Source organism: Carassius carassius, chromosome 38 (assembly GCF_963082965.1).
Source record: "Carassius carassius chromosome 38, fCarCar2.1, whole genome shotgun sequence".
NCBI lineage: Eukaryota > Metazoa > Chordata > Actinopteri > Cypriniformes > Cyprinidae > Carassius > Carassius carassius.
In genome coordinates, this window is record NC_081792.1 from 3,297,127 (window position 1) to 3,316,335 (window position 19,209).

At 40.9% G+C, this 19,209-nt stretch overlaps 4 non-coding genes across 4 annotated transcripts; all 4 read left to right on the plus strand.

Moving 5' to 3' along the window:
- The first annotated feature begins 9,729 nt into the window (after positions 1 to 9,729).
- trnac-gca (transfer RNA cysteine (anticodon GCA)) lies at positions 9,730 to 9,801 on the plus strand. Its single transcript has one exon. It is a non-coding gene; the product is annotated as a tRNA-Cys (tRNA).
- An 807-nt stretch (positions 9,802 to 10,608) lies between these two features.
- trnac-gca (transfer RNA cysteine (anticodon GCA)) lies at positions 10,609 to 10,680 on the plus strand. Its single transcript has one exon. It is a non-coding gene; the product is annotated as a tRNA-Cys (tRNA).
- Positions 10,681 to 11,228: 548 nt separating this feature from the next.
- On the plus strand, positions 11,229 to 11,300 carry trnac-gca (transfer RNA cysteine (anticodon GCA)). The gene has a single exon. It is a non-coding gene; the product is annotated as a tRNA-Cys (tRNA).
- Positions 11,301 to 11,484: 184 nt separating this feature from the next.
- Positions 11,485 to 11,556, plus strand: trnac-gca (transfer RNA cysteine (anticodon GCA)). The gene has a single exon. It is a non-coding gene; the product is annotated as a tRNA-Cys (tRNA).
- The last annotated feature ends 7,653 nt before the right edge of the window (positions 11,557 to 19,209 follow it).

Below are 19,209 nucleotides of genomic sequence, written 5' to 3' on the forward strand. Positions count from 1 at the left end.
ACCTCGACATCTGGGGCAGGAAGATGTGCTGTATTTTTGCCTTGAGGTACTCCATACTGCACTTGTGATCGATAGGATACATCTTCATTCACTGCTACGAACTGATGGCGGTCATATAAGTACGATTTAAACCATGCTAATGCACTTCCACTGATGCCAACAAAGTGTTCAAGTCTATGCAAAAGAGTGTTGTGGTCAATTGTGTCAAACACAGCACTAAGATCCAATAAAACTAATAGAGAGATACACCCACGATCAGATGATAAGAGCAGATCATTTGTAACTCTAAGGAGAGCAGTCTCAGTACTATGATACGGTCTAAATCCTGACTGGAAATCCTCACATATACCATTTTTCTCTAAGAAGTAATATAATTGTGAGGATACCACCTTTTCTAGTATCTTGGACAGAAAAGGGAGATTCGAGATTGGTCTATAATTAACTAGTTCTTTGGGGTCAAGTTGTGGTTTTTTGATGAGAGGCTTAATAACAGCCAGTTTGAAGGTTTTGGGGACATATCCTAAGGACAATGAGGAATTAATAATAGTCAGAAGAGGATCTATGACTTCTGGAAGCACCTCTTTTAGGAGCTTAAATGGTATAGGGTCTAACATACATGTTGTTGGTTTAGATGATTTAACAAGTTTATACAATTCTTCCTCTCCTATGGTAGAGAATGAGTGGAACTGTTCCTCAGGGGGTCTATAGTGCACTGTCTGATGTGATACTGTAGCTGACGGCTGAATGGTTGCAATTTTATCTCTAATAGTATCGATTTTAGAAGTAAAGTAGTTCATAAAGTCATTACTGCTGTGGTGTTGGGAAATGTCAACACTTGTTGAGGCTTTATTTTTTTTTAATTTAGCCACTGTATTGAATAAATACCTGGGTTTATGTTTGTTTTCTTCTAAAAGAGAAGAAAAGTAATCGGATCTAGCAGTCTTTAATGATTTTCTGTAGGATATGTTACACTGCCCGCCAAGCAATACGAAATACCTCTAGTTTTGTTTTCCTCCAGCTGCGCTCCATTTTTCGGGCTGCTCTCTTTAGGGTGCGAGAATGCTTATTATACCATGGTGTCAAACTGTTTTCCTAAACCTTCCTTAAGCGTAAAGGAGCAACTTTATTTAAAGTGCTAGAAAAGAGAGAGTCCATAGTTTCTGTTACGTCATCAAGTTGTTCTGAGGTTTTGGATATGCTAAGGAATTTGGTTACATCAGGAAGATAACTTAAAAAGCAGTCTTTTGTGTTAGAAGTGATGGTTCTTCCATACTTGTAACAAGAAGTAGAATTTACAATTTTGGCTATATGAAGTTTGCACAGAACTAAATAATGATCTGAGATATCATCACTTGGCTGAATAATTTCAACACCATCAACATCAATTCCATGTGACAGTATTGAATCTAGAGTATGATATTTGACAATGAGTAGGTCCTGAAACGTGTTGTCTAACCCCAATAGAGTTCAGAATGTCTATAAATGCTGATCCCAATGCATCTTTTTCATTATCAACATGGATTTTAAAATCACCAACTATTAAAACTTTATCTGCATCCAGAACTAACTCGGATGTAAAATCACCAAACTCTTTAATAAAGTCCGTATGGTGCCCTGGTGGTCTGTATACAGTAGCCAGTACAAACATAACAGGGGATTTATCATTAACATTTGTTTCTCTGGATAATGTTATATGAAGCACCATTACTTCAAACGAGTTATACTTGAAGCCTGCCCTCTGAGAAATCCTGAAAACGTTGTTATAAATTGAAGCAACACTTCCACCTTTGCCTTTTAGACGCGGCTCATGTTTATAACAGTGATCTTGGGGGGTGGACTCATTTAAAATAATGTAATCATCAGGTTTTAGCCAGGTTTCTGTCAAACAGAGTACATCTATATTATGATCCTGTGATTGCTGAATTGATACCTTGAACTGGTAATTAAGCTCTTGTCCAGGTGAAAATACTTGTGTCATGCATCTGAAAACACACATTGCAACCGTTATCTAGATGAAAATCTGCCTATCTTCGGTCTGTCAAGGTACAAAATTGACATATTGTGAGGTTAATAATGAAAGTGAGACCAATTTTTAATCCGCAAAGTTGCTGATTATTCGCTTGTTCAGTTTAATGCAGATTACAATTTATTCTCAATGTCCAGGTGGCAATTAGTGATAAGGCTTCAAAATGGCAAGCCCGTGACATCAAAACAACATGGCATTACACCCTTCAAAGTAATGAAGCAGTTACAGAGTAGCAATGAAATTGTTCATTCGAAAATCAACTGGCTGCCAGCCTGCAGTTTATTTCCCCTTTAATCGCCGAGCTTGTCGGAGTGCTTGTGAGACGAATGGCAATACCGAAGCATGTCCGTGTCTTCCCTAGACATCGGAAAGGGTGTGCAGAATATGTCTTTTTTGGAAAAAAAGAAGAATGCCTGAAGATTTGCCTTTTCTCCTGGATTTTGGAGAAGAGAAAAAAACACAACAAAAAAATAAGCCGGAGAAAAACAAGCACAGAGCGAGCCAGCCAGGAGTCAAACCTAGAATCTTCTGATCCATAGTCAGATCCATAGCGTTATCCATTGCGCCACTGGCCCACCGATAGTAAAGACCCCTGATTGCTACAGACTTGTTGGTTTTAGATGAGACAGTGGCAAGCATTGATGTCTGCTTATTATCACCTTGTTATCAGGAGGTAAGCCCACCAGCCCCTCCCTGGTGGTCTAGTGGTTAGGATTTGGCGCTCTCACGCAGAGGCCCGGGTTCGATTCCCGGTCAGGGAAAGCTCTTTTGGCTTCCAAATGTGGATTGTGAATTAAAGCTCTGCTTACAGCTGTTAGAAAGCCAGCTACTAAACCAAAAAATGGTGAGCACTTGAAAAAAAGACCTCCTTCGAGCCGGAGTCGAACCCCCGGAAAAGCTCTTTTGGCTTCCAATTGTGGATTGTGAATTAAAGCTCTGCTTACAGCTGTTAGAAAGCCAGCTCCAAACCAAAAAATGGTGAGCACTTGAAAAAAAGACCTCCTTCGAGCCAAAGTCAAACCAGCGACCTAAGGATTGCCAACACTCCAACCTACAGTGCTCCGCTCTACCAGCTGAGCTATCGAAGGGACAAAGTGCTAGACAGAACCTCGACATATCACGGTCCTGTAGCTCTACTGCTGGCCAAAAAAGTCCCTTCTGTAAGCGTAACATGCTTCGGTATTGCTGTTTTTTTTTTTACTCACCCCGGGGGTTCAGTTTATTTGGCCAGATTCCTGTGATTGCTGGATTGATACCTTGAACTGGTAATTAAGCTCTTGTCCAGGTGAAAATACTTTTGTCTTGCATCTGAAAACACACATTGCAACCATTATCTAGATGAAAAACTGCCTATCGTCGGTCTGTCAAGGTACAAAATTGACATATTGTGAGGTTAATAATGAAAGTGAGACCAATTTTTAATCCGCAAAGTTGCTGATTATTCGCTCGTTCAGTTTAATGCAGATTACAATTTATTCTCAATCTCCAGGTGGCAATTAGTGATAAGGCTTCAAAATGGCAAGCCCGTGACATCAAAACCACATGGCATTACACCCTTCAAAGTAATGAAGCAGTTACAGAGTAGTGATGAAATTGTTCATTCAAAAAGCCAGCCTGCAGCCAAGAGTCGGACCTAGAATCTTCAGATCCGTAGTCAGACGCGTTATCCATTGCGCCACTGGCCCACCAATAGTAAAGACCCCTGATTGCTACAAAGTTGTTGGTTTTAGATGTGACTATGGCAAGCATTGCTGTCTGCTTATTCTCACCTTGTTATCAGGAGGTAAGCCATGATAATTGCCGAGCTTATCCGAGAGCTTGTGTGATGAATGGCAATACCGAAGCATGTTACATGACTCCCCATAGACATCGGAACCTCAACCTATCAGGGTTCTGTAGCTCTACTGCTGTCCAAAAAGTCACTTCTGGTGAAGGAAGATGTGCTGGCATTTTGAGGAGGGAAGCAAAAAAGTTCAAGCTTTCCCATACCGGGAGTTGACCCCTGGCCGCATGGGAGAAAACCAGGAATCCTAACTGCTAGACCATATGGGAACTGGCCAGCTTTAACTGGGCACAAGCTTGTGGGCCACTTTCCATAATCTGGCCAGTGTGGTTTACAGAAATAAATAGTGTTGCATGCATTCAAGGGACATGAAAAACTGCCTATCGTTGGTCTGTCAAGGTACAAAATTGACATATTGTGAGGTTAATAATGAAAGTGAGACCAATTTTTAATCCGCAAAGTTGCTGATGTAGTTTCGTCTACCGGTTCTCAGAAGAATCACACTCAGTCAGTGGTTTTCTCTCAGAAGAAAAGACTTTATTTTATGGAAAACAACGCCGAGAGTCCTTGCAAGGAAATCTCTCGAATGTTATTTGGTATCTCCTTTTATATACTATATGGTGCGGTTCCACAATAGTCAAACTTTTCCTTATGATTACAATTTGTATACCTCCCTAGAGAGGAGAGGCCCCCTGCTTGATTTATTCTAAAGAAAGGCCCTGTATGTATGTCTGACCATATGTTTGTCATCGGTTTTGTACATTCCAGCACATAGGCAACTTTATATTTTATTGCCTAAAATTTGTGACATTTTGGTGAACATGCACCACTTGTGGTGAAATTAACCAAAATCCAAAATTCTCTATGCATATTTCTACAGTATTATGGGACAAAACTTACAAAAATGGATTCCTCTGAGCTTGCAGAGTACATCCGATGAGACTTCAACCACAAAATCGCTAAAATGTATCTGTCCAGGGAACCATTAGGAAGGGTATGCTGAATAAATGGCAAATGGGAGGTTTTTTTTTTTTAAATGTCCATTTACAATTTATTCAGCGGGACCTCCGTAGTGCACCCGTGGACATAAATTTTTATGCAAATTCTACAGTATTATGTGACCAAACTTACAAGAATGGACTCTACTGACCGTGCTTTGTACAGTAGAGGTGTTTCCATTAACAATATTGCACTCATTTGAAATAAATCAAGTTAAATAGATTAGGAATAAGTGCAAACATATCTATATAGAAAGATTCTGTATGTGATTGTAACCGGATGCCCCCTTTGGATAAATAAATTCATTTTTGAGGTTTGTGCTCATGTAGTACGGGGTTATAGCTCAACAACATAGCATTTTTCTGCAGATCAATAGGTCTACATTTTGGATCTGGCTTGCTTGACATAATCAACGACATGATTTCAAAGTGAATCTGTAATCAAGTCGTCCACAGTTCAAATCTGGGTGTCCCCTTTGGACTTGTCTTATTTGGAGGTTTTGAGTTGTAGAGTTGCTGATTCTGATTTGGAGTAACCAAAGACCTGAGTTTACAGTGAAGGAGTCAATGTTTGATATTGTTGAATCGTAGGATCTAACTTAATCTTTGGCTCGAAGCACAGAAGTCTGTAGGGGTATGGCTTAATGAAAGAGCATTTTTCTGCAAATATGTGGGGGCATAGTTAAGTGGTAGAGCATTTGAGTGCAGATCAAGAGGTCCACGATTCAAATCCGAGTGCCGCTAATGGATTTCGCAGATTAGGAATAAGTGCAAACATATCTATATAGAAAGATTCTGAATGTGATTGTAACTCAATGGCACATCCTCTCGAGAGGTTCTTTTTTTGTATCTGGCATGTTTGTCATATCCAAAAACTTTATTCAAAAGTGAGTCTGTCATCTTGTGTGAGGCTATGATCAAAGGAGTCTGTGTGGATATAGTTCAGTGGTAGAGCATTTGATTGCAGATCAAGAGGTCTCCGGTTCAAATCTGGGTGCCTCCTTTGCATTTGGCATGTTAGGAATATGTGTAGCCATATCTTCCAGCCTTTTAGGAAGGTCCCAGGTTCATTCCATGTGCCTAATTTGGGCTTGGCATATTAGGTATAAACAAATCCTTGACATAAATTCATTTTTGAGGTTTGTGCTCATGCAGTACAGGGTTATAGCTCAACAACAGAGCATTTGTCTGCAGATCAATAGGTCTACATTTTGGATCTGGCTTGCTTGACATAATCAATGACATGATTTCAAAGTGAGTCTGTAATCAAGTCGTCCACAGTTCAAATCTGGGTGTCCCCTTTGGACTTGTCTTATTTGGAGGTTTTGAGTTGTAGAGTTGCTGATTCTGATTTGGAGTAACCAAAGACCTGAGTTTACAGTGAAGCAGTCAATGTTTGATATTGTTGAATCGTAGGATCTAACTTAATCTTTGGCTCTAAGCACAGAAGTCTTTAGGGGTATGGCTTAATGAAAGAGCATTTTTCTGCAAAGATGTGGGGGTATAGTTGAGTGGTAGAGCATTTGACTGCAGATCATGAGGTCCCTGGTTCAAATCCGGGTGCCCCTTGTGGAATTGGCAGATTAGGAATAAGTGCAAACATATCTATATAGAAAGATTCTATGTGATCCTTCACAAAAAAAAAAAGTCCTTCACTTAATATGGCGGCGTGCAGCAGCCTCTCAGTTAGCGGCGTGCGTATTACAAATCCCTTTTAGCAATACCAACACGAGGAATAGTGTGGTAAAGTACAGTTTATCTGGACTTCTTAAACTTAATAATATCAATAGAACGATTAAACCACAGCTTAAAGCAACGTTGGGCAGGCTAAAGCTTCTGAACATAGCGAGGTGGAGGAGCGATACACACCGGTTAAAGGGAAGGAGGAAGCGGTGTGCAAGAAGGCAGAAGAGGGGTAAGCGGGCTGGTCTTATAGCCAGGCTAAAGGCTAATAATAGACCCATGTTTCCAACGCTTTTTCTGGCAAACGTCCGCTCGCTTGACAACAAGATGGACTTAATGCGCCTCAGACTAAGCAGCTATAAGGAAATGAGAAACTGTTGTGTATTTCTGTTAACGGAGACATGGCTATGTAACAACATCCCAGACTCAGTTTACCATATTGATGGGTTGCTACTCTTCCGAGCCGATCGAAACCATCTCTCGGGGGAAACTCGCGGAGGAGGACTCTGTGTTTACATAAACAAAGGCTGGTGTATAAACTGCTCTCCGGTAAGCAGCCACTGTTCTGAGGCGGTGGAATATCTGACATTGAAATGCCGAGCATACTATTTGCCTCGGGAGTTCACAGTTGTGTTTATTGTGGCTGTATATATCCCCCCGGGTGCTAACATTAGTATGGCTCTCGGGGAACTTCATGACCATATTGGTGCGTTACAGAACAAACATCCCGAGGCTTTTTTTGTGGTAGCTGGTGATTTTAATCATGTCAATTTGACGGATATTCTGCCACGGTTCCACCAACACGTCTCCATAGCAACCAGGGGGAATAACACGCTGGACCTTGTGTATACTAACAAACGGGATGCATACAGAGCGGTGCCCCGCCCACACTTGGGGTTTTCTGACCACATTTCCATCTTGCTGGTTCCTGCTCATCGCCCTTTGCTGAAAGACATCAAGCCCACAGTTAAAACCATCACGGTGTGGCCAAGTGGAGCCAACCTCATCCTCCAGGACTGCTTTGAACGCACCAACTGGCAGATTTTCCGAGAAGCAGCAACCAGCGTTGGTGGGGTGGACCTAGAAGAATATGCATCATCTGTCTGTGGCTACATCAGTAAATGTATTGATGATGTCACCACTACCAGGAAGATCACTATCTGTCCAAATCAGAAACCCTGGTTGAATGGAGAAGGCACGGGATTTAGCCTTTAGGACAGGGGACGCACTTACACTGAGAACGGCGAGGAGGGATTTAGAGGGGGGGATCAAGAGAGCAAAGGCTAAATATGCACATAAAATACAGGGTCACTTCTCCACCAATGACTCCCGGAGCATGTGGAAGGGCATCAAGAGCATCACTGCTTATAGTAAAAGAGACACTGTTTGCCCTCAGGATCCATCTCTTCCCGATGCCTTGAATGCATTTTATGCCCGCTTTAAGACAACAAATGCCCCTCCCTTCTCTGGACTTACACTCCACCCAGGTGAACTGCCTTTTAGTGTGTCCACTGAGGATGTAAGAAGAACCCTGCTGAGAATTAACACACGCAAAGCAGCAGGTCCAGATAATATCCCCGGCAGGGTTTTGAAGGACTGTGCTCATGAACTGGCTGAAGTGCTAACTGACATCTTTAACAGGTCACTCTCCCAAGCTGTGGTGCCAGTGTGTCTCAAGACATCAACTATTATTCCCGTTCCCAAAAGCTCGGCCGTGACATGCATGAATGATTTCCGTCCAGTGGCTCTGACACCGATAATCATGAAATGCTTTGAAAGGCTGATTATGGCTCACATGAAGGATATAATTGATGTCAATGTGGACCCTCATCAATACGCTTACAGGGAGAACAGGTCTGCACCGGATGCAGTTTCATCAGTTATCCACTCTGCTCTTACCCATCTGGAAAATAGGGATTCTTATGTCAGGCTGCTCTTCCTGGACTTTAGTTCAGCCTTTAATACTATTGTTCCACAAACTCTAGTTAATAAATTGCTCCTACTTGGACTTAAGCCATCACTTTGTAACTGGGTTTATGATTTTTTAACGAACAGGCCACAGACAGTCAAAGTCCATGGCATTTCATCTTCTTCCATCATCCTTAACACCGGTTCCCCCCAGGGATGTGTACTGAGCCCCCTGCTGTATACGCTTTTAACATATGACTGCTCGGCTAAATATCCAGGCAGTCATATTGTGAAGTTTGCTGATGACACGGCTGTGGTGGGATTGATATCCCATGACGACGAGTCCTTTTACAGACAGAAGGTGGAAGAACTCGAGGACTGGTGCAGAGCAAATAACCTCTGCATTAATGTGGGGAAGACGAAGGAAATTGTCGTGGACTTTAGAAGGAGAAGCTACACCCCCTCTCCCCTGTTCATTGGTGGATTAGCTGTGGAAATGGTCTCAAACATCAAGTATCTTGGAATATACATTTCCAATGACTTAACATGGACCATCAACACAGCCAGCATTATAAAAAAAGGCTTAACAACGCCTTTATTTTCTTAGGAGGTTGAAGCGGGCTGGTCTTGGGACTCCAGTTCTGCTAGCCTTTTACCGGTGTGTGGTGGAGAGTACACTCACTTTTTCCATCACTGCCTGGTACGGAAATTGTTCTGCTGCTGACAAGAAGAAATTGGAGAGGGTGGTCAAATCGGCCCAAAAAATAACTTTGAGCAGCCTACCCTCTCTTGAGGAAATTTACACCAGCAGGTGCAGAAGCAGAGCATCCTGTATTATGGAGGATTCCACCCACCCGGCAAACAAACTCTTCAATCCACTCCCCTCGGGCAGGAGGCTAAGAAGCGTTAAAGCCAGAACAAAAAGACTGAAATGCAGCTTCTTCCCAGAGGCTGTGAGAATCATGAATTCACTGCCTTAGGGATTGCTTTTAAAATTGTTTCAAAATTTCTGATTAATTATTTATTATAGAAGGAGTACTTTTTAGGTATCAGGTGTCTTATTTAGGTCAAAGTTATTTTTTTAAATATTGTAGGTTATTAAATTATGTTTTAATTATTTTATGTATACTGTATGTTAACTATCTTTTTTACGCTGCTGGTCCTGAGTACATATTTTATTCTTATGTGGCAACATGTATAGAATGACAATAAAAGACCTGAAACCTGAAACCTGATTGTGACTTAGTGGTGCATCCTCTCGAGAAGAACCATAAACTTTATTCAGAAGTGAGTCTGTCATCTTGTGTGAGACTATGATCCAGGGAGTCGGTGGGGGTATAGCTCAGTGGTAGAGCATTTGACTGCAGATCAAGAGGTCCCTGGTTCAAATCCGGGTGCCCCCTTTGGATTTTGCATGTTAGGAATATGTGTAGCCATATCTTCCTGCCTTTTTGTGCTCATACTGTATGGGGTTATATCTCAATGGCACGCCGTTTTATTGCAGATCAAGAGGTCCCAGGTTCATTCCATGTGCCTAATTTGGGCCTAGCATATTAGGAATAAACAAATCCTTGACATAAATTCATTTTTTAGGTTTGTGCTCATGCAGTACGGGGTTATAGCTCAACGACAGAGCATTTGTCTGCAGATCAATAGGTCTATATTTTGGATCTGGCTTGCTTGACATAATCAACGACATGAATTCAAAGTGAGTCTGTAATAAAGTCGTCCACAGTTCAAATCTGGGTGTCCCCTTTGGACTTGTCTTATTTGGAGGTTTTGAGTTGTAGAGTTGCTGATTTTGATTTGGAGTAACTAAAGACCTGAGTTTACAGTGAAGGAATGAATGTTATATATTGTTGAATCGAAGGATCTAACTTAATCTTTGGCTCGAAGCACATAATTCTGTAGGGGTATGGCTTAATGAAAGAGCATTTTTCTGCAAAGATGTGGGGGCATAGTTCAGTGGTAGAGCATTTGAGTGCAGATCAAGAGGTCCTCGGTTCAAATCCGAATGCCACTTATGGATTTGGCAGATTAGAAATAAGTGCAAGCATATCTATATAGAAAGATTCTGTATGTGATTGTAACTCAGTGGCACATCCTCTCGAGAGGTTCTTTTTTTGTATTTGGCATGCTTGTCATATCCAAAAACTTAATTCAAAAGTGAGTCTGTCATCTTGTGTGAGGCTATGATCCAGGTAGTCTGTAGGGGTATATCTCAGTGGTAGAGCATTTGAGTGCAGATCAAAAGGTCCCTGGTTCAAATCCGGGTGCCCCCTTTGGATTTGGCATGTTAGGAATATGTGTTGCCATATCTTCCTGCCTTTTTGTGCTCATACTGTACGGGGTTATATCTCAATGGCACGGCGTTTGATTGCAGATCAAGAGGTCCCAGGTTCATTCCATGTGCCTAATTTGGGCTTGGCATATTAGGAATAAACAAATCCTTGACATAAATTCATTTTTGAGGTTTGTGCTCATGCAGTACGGGGTTATAGCTGAACGACATAGCATTTGTCTGCAGATCAATAGTTCTACGTTTTGGATCTGGCTTGCTTGACATAATCAACGACATGATTTCAAAGTGAGTCTGTAATCAAGTTGTACACAGTTCAAATCTGGGTGTCCCCTTTGGACTTGTCTTATTTGGAGGTTTTGAGTTGTAGAGTTGTTGATTCGGATTTGGAGTAACCAAAGACCTGAGTTTACAGTGAAGCAGTCAATGTTTGATATTATTGAATCGTAGGATCTAACTTAATCTTTGGCTCTAAGCACAGAAGTCTGTGGGGGTATGGCTCAATGAAAGAGCATTTTTCTGCACAGATGTGGGGGTGTAGTTCAGTGGTAGAGCATTTGACTGCAGATTAAAAGGTCCCTGGTTCAAATCTGGGTGCCCCTTGTGGATTTGGCAGTTTTGGAATAAGTACAAACATATCTATATAGAAAGATTCTATGTGATTGTAACTCAGTGGTGCATCCTCTCGAGAGGATCTTTTTTGTATTTGGCATGCTTGTCATTTCCATAAACTTTATTCAAAAGTGAGTCTGTCATCTTGTGTGAGGCTATGGTCCAGGGAGTCTGTGGGGGTATAGCTCAGTGGTAGAGCATTTGACTGCAGATCAAGAGGTCCCCGGTTCAAATCCGGATGCCCCCTTTGGATTTGGCATGTTAGGAATATGTGTTGCCATATCTTCCTGCCTTTTTTTGCTCATACTGTACAGGGTTATATCTCAATGGCACGGCGTTTGATTGCAGATCAAGAGGTCCCAGGTTCATTCCCTGTGCCTAATTTGAGCTTGGCATATTAGGAATAAACAAATCCTTGACATAAATTCATTTTTGATGTTTGTGCTCTTGCAGTACTGGGTTATAGCTCAACAACAGAGCATTTGTCTGCAGATCAATAGGTCTACGTTTTGGATCTGGCTTGCTTGACATAATCAACGACATGATTTCAAAGTGAGTCTGTAATCAAGTCGTCCACAGTTCAAATCTGGGTGTCTCCTTTGGACTTGTCTTATTTAGAGGGTTTGAGTTGTAGAGTTGTTGATTCTGATTTTGAGTAACCAAAGACCTAAGTTTACAGTGAAGGAGTCAATGTTTGATATTGTTGAATCGTAGGATCTAACTTAATATTTGGCTCTAAACACAGACGTCTGTAGGGGTATGGCTTAATGAAAGAGCATTTTTTTGCAAAGATGTCAGGGCATAGTTCAGTGTGTAGAGCATTTGAGTGCAGATCAAGAGTTCTTCGGTTCAAATCCGAGTCAGTTTATGGATTTGGCAGATTAGGAATAAGTGCAAACATAGCTATATAGAAAGATTCTGTATGTGATTGTAACTCAGTGGCACATCCTCTCGAGAGGTTCTTTTTTTGTATCTGGCATGCGTGTCATATCCAAAAACTTTATTCAAAAGTGAGTCTGTCATCTTGTGTGAGGCTATGATCCAGGGAGTCTGTGGGGGTATGGTAGGCATGTTAGGAATATGTGTAGCCATATCTTCCTGCCTTTTAGGAAGGTCCCAGGTTCATTCCATGTGCCTAATTTGGGCTTGGCATATTAGGAATAAACAAATCCTTGACATGAAGTCATTTTTGATGTTTGTGCTCATGCAGTACGGGTTTGTAGCTCAACAACAGAGCATTTGTCTGCAGATCAATAGGTCTACGTTTTGGATCTGGCTTGCTTGACATAATCAACGACATGATTTCAAAGTGAGTCTGTAATCAACTCGTCCACAGTTCAAATCTGGGTGTCTCCTTTGGACTTGTCTTATTTGGAGGTTTTGAGTTGTAGAGTTGCTGATTCTGATTTGGAGTAACCAAAGACCTGAGTTTACAGTGAAGGAGTCAATGTTTGATATTGTTGAATCGTAGGATCTAACTTAATCTTTGGCTCGAAGCACAGAAGTCTGTAGGGGTATAGCTTAATGAAAGAGCATTTTTCTGCAAAGATGTGGGGGCATAGTTCAGTGGTAGAGCATTTGAGTGCAGATCAAGAGGTCCACGGTTCAAATCCGAGTGCCGCTTATGGATTTGGCAGATTAGGAATAAGTGCAAACATATCTATATAGAAAGATTCTGTATGTGATTGTAACTCAGTGGCACATCCTCTCGAGAGGTTCTTTTTTTGTATCTGGCATGCTTGTCATATCCAAAAACTTTATTCAAAAGTAAGTCTGTCATCTTGTGTGAGGCGATGATCCAGGGAGGCTGTGGGGGTATAGCTCAGTGGTAGATAAGATAAAGATAAATATAAAATATACTTTAATGTCCCACAGGGGGGAAATTTGTCTTGGGCTACAGTCACTGCGACACACACTTACAACTTACCACATAAAAAATACACAGAATATAAACAATACAAACATGCGTCATTACACTGTATCGTGAAAATTACAAAAATTAATTTATAATAATAATTGCACAACACAGTGGGGATAAAAAGTATACAAGTAGGTAACCGTCATTTGCTACTGTTTAGCATCTTAATGGCAGCTGGGATGAATGAGTTTTTATACCTCTTTAACCTGCAGTACGGCATTCTAAATCGTTTACCTGAGGGTAACAACTCTATTTCCTTATTCAGAATGTGGGATGGATCATCCAGAATCTTATGTGCCTCCCTGAGCACAGATTTTTCATACAGTGACTGAAGGTAGCACTGTTCTTGGTAGCCTACAATTTTAAAAGCTGTATTGATCAGCCGCCCAAACTTAGATTTAAGCTGAACTGAAAGATTACCATACCAGGTCTGCATGCTATAACGTATCACACTCTCTAAAATAATTTCGAAAAACAGAAGCAAGATTTTGCTGTTAACACCAAACAGTCTTAACCTTCTTAAAAAGTATATCCTTTGTTGCAACCTGGTGCAAAGATTTTCAACATGAATGTGCCAGGTAAGGGAACAATCAATAAAAACACCCAGATACTTAAATGACGTAACCTGGCGTATTGGTTTGTTATGAATAAGTACAGGATTAGGTTCACAGATTGATCTTGGGTCAAATATCATCTCCTCTGTTTTAATGACGTTAACCATCAGATGGTGAGCATCACACCAGTCCACAAACTGTTTAATTTCTGAATGGTAGGAGACTGTGTCTTGGTCTCGAAACAATAAGCTAAGGATAGCAGTGTCATCAGAGAATTTAACAATATAATTGTGTGGATGTTTACTCACACATTCATTGGTATAGATAGTAAAAAGGACAGGGGAGCTCACACAACCCTGTGGTGCCCCCCTGCTGATGGATTTGGGGTCTGAGACTGCCTTGTGTACTTTAACATATTGTGTCCTATTAGTTAAAAAGGAGTAATACCATTCAACAATAAAAGAGCTTACACCCATATTTTAAAGTGTCTCAAGTAAAATAACTGGCTGAATCGTATTGAAGGCCGAACTAAAATCTATAAAAAGTAAGCGTGCGTAGGCCTTCGGGTCCTCCAAGTGCTTAAGGACTAGGTGGGTGATGCTACTTATAGCATCATCTGTACTCCTACCTCGTTTATAGGCAAACTGCCAGGGATCTAACTTTTTGTTAACCTCAGTTTTTAAAAGAGACACCATATATTTCTCAAAACACTTCATTACAATGGATGTCAATGCTACTGGTCTAAAATCATTGTTCTCCTTGGGACAGGGTTTCTTTGGTACTGGAATAATAACAGTCTTTTTCCATAGGGCTGGGATGATGTGAGAGTCAAGTGATCGCTGAAAGATAGGGCACCAGGCTGGAACAAGCTCCTCCGCACATGTTTTCAGTAAGCGGGCAGAGATTCCATCTGGACCCTTAGCCTTCCTAGTACACTGATGCTGGAACAGTGACTGTATCTGTAACCAGTCTATCTCATGTCCTATGTGCAAATCCGTGCTGATGGAGTTTAGGATACTAGTGCAATCATTGTTAAAATCCTGAGTTTGAAATCTAAGGTAAAAGTCATTAAATTTATTAGCTTTCATCCGGTCATCTGTAGTGTTTATATGTACTTTACTTGGTGACATGTTAGTGATAGTTTTCATTGAGTCCCAGAGTTTTTTCGAATTCATGGTTGTAAAGTGGCTTTCAATTACTTCCTTTTGCTTTTTTCTGGCTTTATTAAGCAGTTGGTTCAGTTCCTTTTGCACCACTTTTAGCTCAATTCTGTCATTATTTCTAAAAGCTACCTTTTTTCGATTTATGCAGTCTTTTATTTCCTTGGTTACGTAAGGCTTATTATTTGGGTAAACCACAACCTCTTTCTTTGTAAGGACGCTATCTATGCAATAATTTATATAGTCTGTGATTGTCTCTGTTGTAACATCAATACCTGTGTCGTGAAACACACTCCAATCTGTACACAAGAAGCATCCTTTTAGTGTTTCTATCCCCTCATCAGACCACACACTGACTGTTTTCACTTGTGGCTTGCTGCGTTTCAGCATGGTTTTGTAGATGGGAATTAAGTGAATCACGTTGTGGTCTGAATTGGCCAATGGGGCTTTTGGTTTGGCTACATAGGCATTTTTAACATTGCCATAACATTTGTCAATAGTCTTGTTTTCACGTGTGCTGCACTTGATATATTGTTCAAACCCAGGGAGTGCTAATTCAAGTTTACAGTGGTTGAGGTCGCCCACTACAAACACGGGGGCGCCCGGAGCGCGCTGCAGTTCTTGGTGTACACAGTCAGCAATGCAAGCTGCGGCCCTAGCTGCATTCCCGCTGGGAGGAATGTACACAACGCACACGGCCACACTTCCGAACTCCCTTGGGAGGTAAAATGGTCTCATAGTCAAATGCAAAATCTCGACATCCAGACAGCAAAGTGTTTCCCTAACTGTGTACTGTTTGCACCAGTTGTTACTTACATACACAGCCATGCCGCCACCTCTCGTTTTTCCGGATTGTTCAGTCCTATCTGCCCTGACAAGTGAAAATCCATCGATGTCAATCAGAGAGTTTTGGATATCTCTGTGTAACCACGTTTCCGTGATCACCATTAAACTTGAGGTGCGATACTCAGAGCATGTTCTGGTATTAATCCAAAGTTTGTATATTTTAGCTCGAAGTGATCTTGCGTTGCATAATATCATTGAAGGTAGAGGAGGCTTACTGCCTCTCCATCGTAAACGCTGTGAGAAATAATCCAGTGCCATTTCAATACTTTTAAAACGGTACCGGCGCCTAAACGGTGCCTGAACCGATACTTTAAAAAAAAGACCCACAAAAAAACTATGGATAACATTAAAGAACATTACAAATATTTAAAATAAATACATAGCTTTCACTTTGGATGCTCTTATTTCCCAAGTTATGCTTAATCTAAGGCTAATAAATGTATTTCATAATCTGGGTCATTACTTAATACAAAAACCACACATAATGTTTCGACTGTATCTCTGTCACTCACTCTGATATTTAGTTAAGATGAGTGCTGTCACTGTCTTTAATCCATTCTGTGAATGACTGTATGCTCATTCTTTATAAAGTAGCAACAGTCGTTTGTAAAGTAGAGCACTGTGCAAAAGTCTAAGGCACATTAGTATTTTCACCCCAAAAAAGGGTTTTAAGCCAGTTATTTATATATATGCTGTAGTGTGTCAGTAGGAAATATCAGTTTGCCATTAATTTAATTAATAATCTAGTGCGATTTTGAATGCACAAGCAGTCTGACAACGGCGAAATGAATGTTTGGAAATTTAAATAGATATTTTATACTGAAACAGCAAAGTATATAAATAACTGGCCGAACACCATTCTTTAGTGAAAATACTAACGTGCCCAAGACTTTTGCACAGTAGCTGGTGTATGTATAAAGTATGTACGATTAAATTAAGTATATTTAAATAAGTGTAAGTGTTCGTTCATATTTGTTAAGGGCTAGATTTTTGCTGGAGGAAACAGCTGTTTAGTGATGAGCGGTGAACGCAGCGAAAACTTTACAGAAGATGAGAAACCGACTGCTCCCTCGTGACCTTTTGTAAACTGTATTTATGACAAAGAACTGCACAGATACGGATATTCTAACAATCTTTCGATAAACACATACCTTGTGTCCTCTGTGTTTGTTTCCGCTCGCGCTGCTCCGCCGCGGTCTGCGGATTGAAGAGCGCGCTGAAAGACGGAGAGGAGACCGGTCTGATGCCGGTTTCATATGAAACTTAAGGGGACTGACTCTGAGGCGATCACAAATTTGTATACAGTTTATGGAGCTAAATGCTACAGCCCCGCTAAAAAGCCTAGCGATGCCCGTGCTTCTTGTGTACATTTCGGAGAACCAGGACAAACATTTCAATCGATCGCTCAGGCATTTAAAAGGCACCGAAATCTGTATCCTCTTATTCAGTAAGGTGCATACCGGTTCCATATCCAACCTTACTTTTAAGAAATATATTTTTTGATAAACGAACCCAAAACTGGCTATGTCCTGGCTGGAGTGTGACGTGATTTGTGTCATGTGCAGGTGCGATGGATCGTGTACAAACCAATAGGGTGTCGGAATGGTATCTGTTTATACTTCTCATCCAACCACAATCAAATTCACTCCATCCGGATGGCGCGATTTGTCTGGATAGTTTTTTTTTTTTTTTTTTTTGAATGATGACAAGCCGGAATGAAAACAAGCCGAAATGAAATAGCAGTAACGAAGCTATTTTTAAAATGTAAGGAGTAGAAAGTACAGATACTTGCGTGAAAATGTAAGGAGTAGAAGTAAAAAGTCGGCTAAAAAATAATTACTCAAGTAAAGTATAGATACCCCAAATTTCTACTTAAGTAATGTAACGAAGTATTTGTACTTCGTTACTTGACACCTCTGAAAAGGAGCATGCGTTCCCATACCGGGAGTCAAAACTGGGCCGCCTGGGTGAAAACCAGGAATCCTAAGCGCTAGACCATATGGGATTTGGAAACTTTAAACTGGCCATTGGCTTCTGGCACACTTTTCATACATGTGGTCCGTGTGGGCGCAGGATCTTGTAGTGGCCTGTTGCTTTAGGTCTGCGACTGTAACAATGTGATAATAATTTGGCAAAACAAGAATTATCCATAAGGACGGTTTTCTGAATTATATAGTGTTGTATGCATTCAAAGGATCTGTTTTTTTTACTCACCCCGGGAGTTCAGTTTATTTAGGCAGATTCCTGTGATTGCTGAATTGATACCTTGAACTGGTAATTAAGCTCTTGTCCAGGTGAAAATACTTGTGTCATGCATCTGAAAACACACATTGCAACCGTTATCTAGATGAAAATCTGACTATCATCGGTCTGTCAAAGTACAAAATTGACATATTTTGAATCCGCGAAGTTGCTGATTATTCGCTCGTTCAGTTTAATGCAGATTACAATTTATTCTCAATGTCCAGGTGGCAATTAGTGATAAGGCTTCAAAATGGCAAAGCCGTGACATCAAAACAACATGGCATTACACCCTTCAAAGTAATGAAGCAGTTACAGAGTAGCGATGAAATTGTTCATTCGAAAATCAACTGGCTGCCAGCCTGCAGTTTATTTCCCCTTTAATCGCCGAGCTTGTCGGCATGCTTGTGAGACGAATGACAATACCGAAGCATGTCCGTGTCTTCCCTAGACATCGGAAAGGGTGTGCAGAATATGTCTTTTTTGGAAAAAAAGAAGAATGCCTGAAGATTTGCCTTTTCTTCTGGATTTTGGAGAAGAAGAAAAAAAAAACACAACAACAAAATAAGCTGGAGAAAAACAAGCACAGAGCGAGCCAGCCAGGAGTCGAACCTAGAATCTTCTGATCCGTAGTCGGACGCATTATCCATTGCACCACTGGCCCACCAATAGTAAAGACCCCTGATTGCTACAGAGTTGTTGGTTTTAGATGAGACAGTGGCAAGCATTGCTGTCTGCTTATTCTCACCTTGTTATCAGGAGGTAAGCCCACCAGCCCACCAGTCCACCAGCCCCTCCCTGGTGGTCTAGTGGTTAGGATTCGGCACTCTCACCGCCCCGTCCTGGGTTCGATTCCCGGTCAGTGAAAGCTCTTTTGGCTTCCAATTGTGGACTGCGAATTCAAGCTCTGCTAACAGCTGCGAGAAAGCCAGCTCCAAACCAAAAAAAAAGGTGAGCACTTGAAAAAAAAACCTCCTTCGAGGCGTCATTATAGCCGTACATTATATTATTATATTTTCTGAAAGTCCCTGTTTTTGTGTGTGTGTGTTTTATTGTTATGTAATACTGGAATACTTAAATACTTAAAATTTGCAACTTCAAATACAGTGAGAAATAGGCACAAAAACATTGCTAGTGCAAAGATTAAGATTAACAACCCTTTTTATTTGCAAATATAAAGT